This window comes from Danio rerio, chromosome 7 (assembly GCF_049306965.1).
Source record: "Danio rerio strain Tuebingen ecotype United States chromosome 7, GRCz12tu, whole genome shotgun sequence".
NCBI classification, from domain to species: domain Eukaryota; kingdom Metazoa; phylum Chordata; class Actinopteri; order Cypriniformes; family Danionidae; genus Danio; species Danio rerio.
The window spans coordinates 71,579,064-71,585,318 of NC_133182.1; the positions used below are offsets into that span (position 1 = coordinate 71,579,064).

General features: G+C 33.4%; 1 long non-coding RNA gene across 2 annotated transcripts; it reads left to right on the forward strand.

Moving 5' to 3' along the window:
- Positions 1–2,435: 2,435 nt before the first annotated feature.
- Positions 2,436–6,033, forward strand: LOC108190816 (uncharacterized). Of its 2 annotated transcripts, XR_012382824.1 has the most exons (6): positions 2,436–2,577; positions 2,875–2,940; positions 3,127–3,315; positions 3,584–3,741; positions 4,253–4,348; positions 5,086–6,033. It is a non-coding gene; the product is annotated as an uncharacterized lncRNA (long non-coding RNA). The 2 variants fall into 2 exon arrangements; XR_002459156.3 differs by lacking the exon at positions 2,875–2,940.
- Positions 6,034–6,255: the final 222 nt, after the last annotated feature.

Consider the following 6,255-nt stretch of genomic DNA (forward strand, 5'->3'; position numbering starts at 1 on the left):
CTCAGGGAATGGTGGATGTAGACAAAATTTATTTTGGAAGTATAAAACATCATAGCATGTATTTCTAAAGAAAGAAAAACAAATTTCATAAGGTTTTGTTTGTAATAACTAGAAAATGCCAATTTTTTAAAAATCGTTTCTAGAAAATTCTGGAATATTTTCTGTCTGTTCATATGTTTTTGGACCAAAAACTATTTTAGACTGGACCTTTAAATGATACAGATTGAAACTTCAGGTTTTCCTGTTTAAAATAATATATAACACTTGAGGCTGACTGCTAAAGTAAAAATAAAACTGCTTTTGAAAAAATTAATAATAGAGGCCCATTAGGTGCCCACAAAATACCTCTAGGTCTTAAAGGGTTAATTAACATTAACTAATAACCCTTATTGTAAAGTGTGACCAACTTATCTAATGTGTTATTATGCTGTTGCTCAGTGAAGTGGTTGGTGGTCTTTGAAAGGTGAGCTGTTTTTCAACGATTTTACTATCCTGATTACACGACATAATAACGCATCCACATCTCAGCAGGGTCAGTCATGTTTTTGGTCCCCTTAAAACATTTCCGTTGTGTTATGTGGATATTTGCAAGTGTTGTGACCAATTGTCTGTGCGTTTCTTCAGTTGTTTATGTTGTGATTAATTTGCAACGTGTGCTGTCAAATTGATGAAGTTGGTTTCTTTATTTGCTGGTGTTTTTTGTAATTGCAAGTGCTTTTTTAAATTGCAGCGCATTAAGCTCTCTCGGCCACCAAACTAAATCCTTTTCAAGAACCGGCATAGGCTGTTTGTCCAATCTTATGATTTTTTTCTTTTTTTTTAGTGGGAAATGGACGTCTTTTAATGGACAGTACAGAAATACAGTATCGTGACAAGTCTGATATAGTGAAAGAATCAGTTCATTGACTTTAGTTTGATAAATGGCATCTAAAACGTGTTTGGGAAAGAAAAGGTTAGCTAACTAGTGCCATTTTCATGAACTTAGCTAAAAATGAGGTCAAATAAACCCTTTTAATTTTCACTATCCATTCAGAATGGACCTTCGGGTCACTTGGAAAGCAGTGAAATTATAAATTTGTGTCACTTTCTCTTCACTGATAATATATATAGCCAGGTACACAACATTCCTACACTGTAAAAACGCCAACTTTCAAAAAGTCCTCTGAACAAAGATTAATAAGTTAACTGAATTTAAATATTTTCATTTGAAATGCTGACAAATAATAGTTAGTTTGTTCAACAAATATGGTGCTTCAATGTGAAAAACTTAAAATATTTCGTTGAACTAATACAAAATTCTTAGTTTTGCGTTGATGCGTGCCCTTCTTGTTGGCGCATGCGCCTTATAAGCTTCTGGCGCATGCGCAATTTACTTCCATAGCTCACTGCAGGGGGTACCTGTCACGTGCGCGCGACAAAACGAACCATCTTTCTTTCTGCGGAGCTACGTGTCAATCGTTTTCATAATCAATTGTATATAATTGTATACATGTTTTTGTGCGATGTGCTACCCATCTGACTGCCCGATCTATTTTACCAGTGTATTAATGATATGAGAGACCGTGATAGAGCGGTTAAGAGTAGTGGTGGGCAAAGCGAGGCTTCGTGAAACACTGAAACAGTCGAAGCAAATGTGTCGAAGCTTCGAAACGTTTCGAAACCTCACTCTACAGTGACATTTAGTGGTCATTTTTATATATATTGCACTGAAACAGCTTCAGCAAAGAACGATTGAACAAATTGAGGGATTAAACCCAACTTTGTGAAAGTGGAATCCTACAAGTAACATAGTACAGTGGTTAAGGTGTCAAACATCCATGCAGGAGTAGTAGGTTTCGAAGCCAGTCAGTAGCAGTTGTTTTAAAATGTTTTAATACCAGTTGGTAATGCTTTGCTCTTGTATCGTTTTGTTTCAACATTGGTCTGATATCCGAATAAACAATTTGTGAATAAATATGTCTTGTTTTTGTCTTAAAACAGGGTTGTTGCTAGATCAAAAACGGTGGCCTGAAGTTATCAAGAATTATTTATATTATTCATTAAATTTCCCATTTATTGTATTTTATTAATGTCTACCCAAACCCTAAACCCAACCATACTGTAAAAATATTTATTATTGTTTTACAGTGTTACAAAAATGATGCTAAATTGATGGCGTAACTGTAGCTGTATCCTATTTAGGCTACACAAAACAGAAACATGATTAAAATACATAAAACCATGATTTCGAAGTCGGGATTCGAACCCAAAACATCATGCTAAGCATAGAATCAATAAGCAAACCCACAGTGCTCTAAGCCATTTGAGACAGAAATAATTTGGAGACCTTGGCAGTCAAATTAGGATTCACCAGGTCTCGAAACGTTTCTAAGCTGATCGATGCTTTGAATCGCTTTAGTCACGTGACTAGGTGTTTCGAAACACTTTAGTCACGTGACTTGGGTGCTTCGGATCATGCTTCGGTGCAGTGATTCGAAACACTTGCGCTTCGGGATCTCGACACTGTGTCAAAACATCAGTTTCACGTCAGCCATCCCTAGTTAAGAGCAGGCCAACGACGTTTCTGCTAAATCATAGGTATGTATGTCTTTTTTTGTTGTCATCTAACGTTATATTATTTGATATGTTGGCTTTGATGTGCGCGTGTATCCTAATACGGAACTATTTGTTATAATTTAGCCGTGAGTTACTTGTTTCGTGCACTTGGTTTTGGCTATTTACATCAATAAAAGTTTAGAGTGAATGTATTTGAAACAAATAGCGATTTCAATCGAGTCATTTGCTTTAATAACTCACGATTAATACAATGAGTATCATATAACATACCAGATCAGGTATCCAAGTCAAATATAACATTATGTCCTGTTTATCTAGATTGCTGTCAGCATTGCGCACATCATAACCTTTTTTCCCTTCGAACCAGAGCCAGTGGAACAAACGGTGACGTGTTTAACTGTGTAATTTGTGTGAAAGTCGTGTGATTTTCATGTAATTCATTGCTTGATTTGTTAGCTCGACTAAATGTCTATCATATTCAGACCAACTTGCTTTAACAGTCAGCTAGCTTTTATTTACATAAAAATATAAAGGGCTAAATATATATTTTTCTTTCTTTTTGCTCAAAAGGACTGAAATATTGACAATGACATAATTCAATGCAAGACTTCCTTGAGGAGGTGAGACTTGTTATCATAAGTGAAATTTGACGGTCATTCACCAGCAGATGCAAGAAACCTTTTCTCTTTGCCCAAAAGAAGTTGTTGAGATTTAGCCAGGAAGAAATTAGAGAGAGATAACCTGGACTTTAAGGAAGAGGTAAGTCACTATATTGCAATTGCTTTGGTTTCATTCAAGGTAGTAATGATAATGCTAAAAATAACAACCAACATTATTATTATAGGTAATTCAAAATACATCTGTATTCAGCATTTGAACATTTAAATATTTACATTTACACACACATATATATATATATATATATATATATATATATATATATATATATATATATATATATATATATATATATATATATATTTTATGTGTAAAAATTAATATGTATGTTTTTTTTTGTATATTGTAGATCTGCACAGAGTTTTCTCAGATCTGTAATGTAGATCTCCTGAGACAGTTAATCGAGTGACTTGATAAATATACAGCACCTCTCCTGAAACTCTACAGAAAAGAAGGGATTCAATGGGTCCAGAGATGGATACAACTTTAAACAAGATGGATGAGCAGGTACTTATTAAGATTTTTTTTTTCTTATACACCCGTCTGATGTTTTTAACATGTGCAACATATTTTGTCCTGTCAAGAATTTCATGCTCAGGTAATACAGTCTAATAAAACGTAATTGCAACAATTTAATTGTCCAGCCCTTTTGCATTAATTTTAATTGTGTCAAGTTGTGTTTTGATTGTGAGATGGAAGTAAGATAAATAACAGATGTTTCACTTGTTTTGAGTGACCATTTCAAATGAATACATTCAAAGAGGAAAATAGAAAATAATAGCTGTAGTTTTTAACTCAAAGTAATTGTCACATGAAACTAAACATTTTTCTAAATTTGCCAACACAACCATTATCAAATTCCATTGTATGGAAACCACAAAATTCTTTTTTAAAAATAAAGCCATGTGTTTTTCAACAGCATGAATAAAATACTATGCTCATTTAAATGTACTAAGTACATTTTTACTTACAAAACAATAAGATTGTAAAACACCCTTTGTAAATGACTTTCCTTTAGGTCACTGATATTGTCACCGATCGAGAAAGAGCAGCTCTTGAGGGATTGCCAATTTTTCTTCGTAAAAATTCTGCTTGCTTTCTCAAGATATGTCTGGTAAGTTACCCATTTTCATACCCTATTCTACATTTATTAGTCTGCTTGGTAACACTTTTAATAGCTGCACGCTATAAATAATTTATTTAGTATTAGCGAATAGTTAATTTATTTTCTGTTAAGCATAACTCTACATGAAGTGCTCAATGATTGTATTTTTTTTTAACTTTAATGATTTATTTGTATTACTAATTTAAGTATTGCATTATTTACAAACCAGTTATTTAAGAATAGTTGGTGTTTTTAAGATCATTCAGAATGCTTAAGTACACGATTAATAAACTATTCAAATTAACATTTAAATATCCTAATATTAAGGTATGTAATAATAGTTACTTTGTATGTTAGTATATGCTTTATGAGCTTAACTTCATCCAGTTGTGACCTAATCTAAAGTGAGGACTATTTATGCTTTATAAATCCCTTATGAATGACAATTAAAGGCTCAGTTATATTCTAAACAGGACAATAAACAACTTTCACAATTGAAACTGTATCAAATAAAAGTAAATCTTTGCAATTTTATGTAAAATAAAAGTTTAAAAAATTGCTAAATATTAAAAAGTTGTCAATATATTGTTCAATTATTATATATTATAGACTTTTCAAAGTGTTACTGTTTGTATGTACGAAAGTATTACATGTTTTTATTTTCTTTGCATAATAGTAATAACATTAATAAGTAGTAATTAATATTACACATCAATTAATTTTCCCATTACTTAATCTCCTATAAGGACACGGACCCTGAAGACCACAGCACCAGAGATTAAAGGATTGGAATCTTCACTGTGGTGGAAGATGATAATGGCACTTCTGCATCCCTGCAATATGTGATGAACCTCGCTAAAATCTTGGAGGAGGCCATAGTACTTCAGGATATCACACATCTGCCTGCAGCCTTCGCTTACTTGTTCAGCCTCTTGTATAGACTGAATATGGAACACCCAAAAGAACTCAAATATACTTTTTAAGTGATTCAGCATGTTTTATGGAGGTTGGTGGCACATGATCTGCGAGAGTTCAGTTCATTCATTCATTCATTTTCTTTTCGGCTTAGTCCCTTTATTAATCTGGGGTCGCCACAGCGCAATGAACTTGTTTTACGCAGCGTATGCCCTTCCGGCTGCAACCCATCTCTGGAAAACATCCATACACACTCATTCACACATACACTACGGACAATTTTAGCCTACCCAATTCACCTGTGCCACACGTCTTTGGACTGTGGGGGAAACCGGAGAACCCAAAGGAAACCCACGTGAACGCAGGGAGAACATTCAAACTCCACACAGTAACGGCAACTGACCCGTGACCACTTCCTAATGTGCCACTGTTTCAATGTTTTGAGGTCTGTTTTTGGACTTTATGTACTTTGTTGACAAAAGTGCAGTACACTTTAAAGACTGTATGAATGGAGTGGCTTTTAGGGTTTACTCTGATTAGATGATTGTATATTCACCTGGTTTGAGTGTTTAGACACACTAATAGCTTGGTTTTAGTAAGGTTGCCAGTTATTTTATGTTGAGGCAGTGTACAATCTTTTCAAATCTGGAAACATTCAGTACTAGTTGTGTACAAACTAGCCCAATGCTGAACACGGCTAATGTCAAATGCTGATTTTGTATGCAAATGTTTTGGATTGTGATTTGAACACAGTTAAAAATAAAAAAAAGTGAATTGACTATTCTTGTGTATTTAATTTGAATCCTAAAAATTAATAGTAAATGCATAATGAATCAGTTTGTTTTATTTTGTTCAGTAAACTAAAAAAATCTTGTTGGGTAAACATAATCATTTTTGTTCAGTAAACAAAAGATCTTGTTGAATAAACGTGAAAATTTTTGTTCAGCAAACAAAAGATCTTGTTGAGTAAACATGATAATATTTGTTCAGCAAACAAAAAT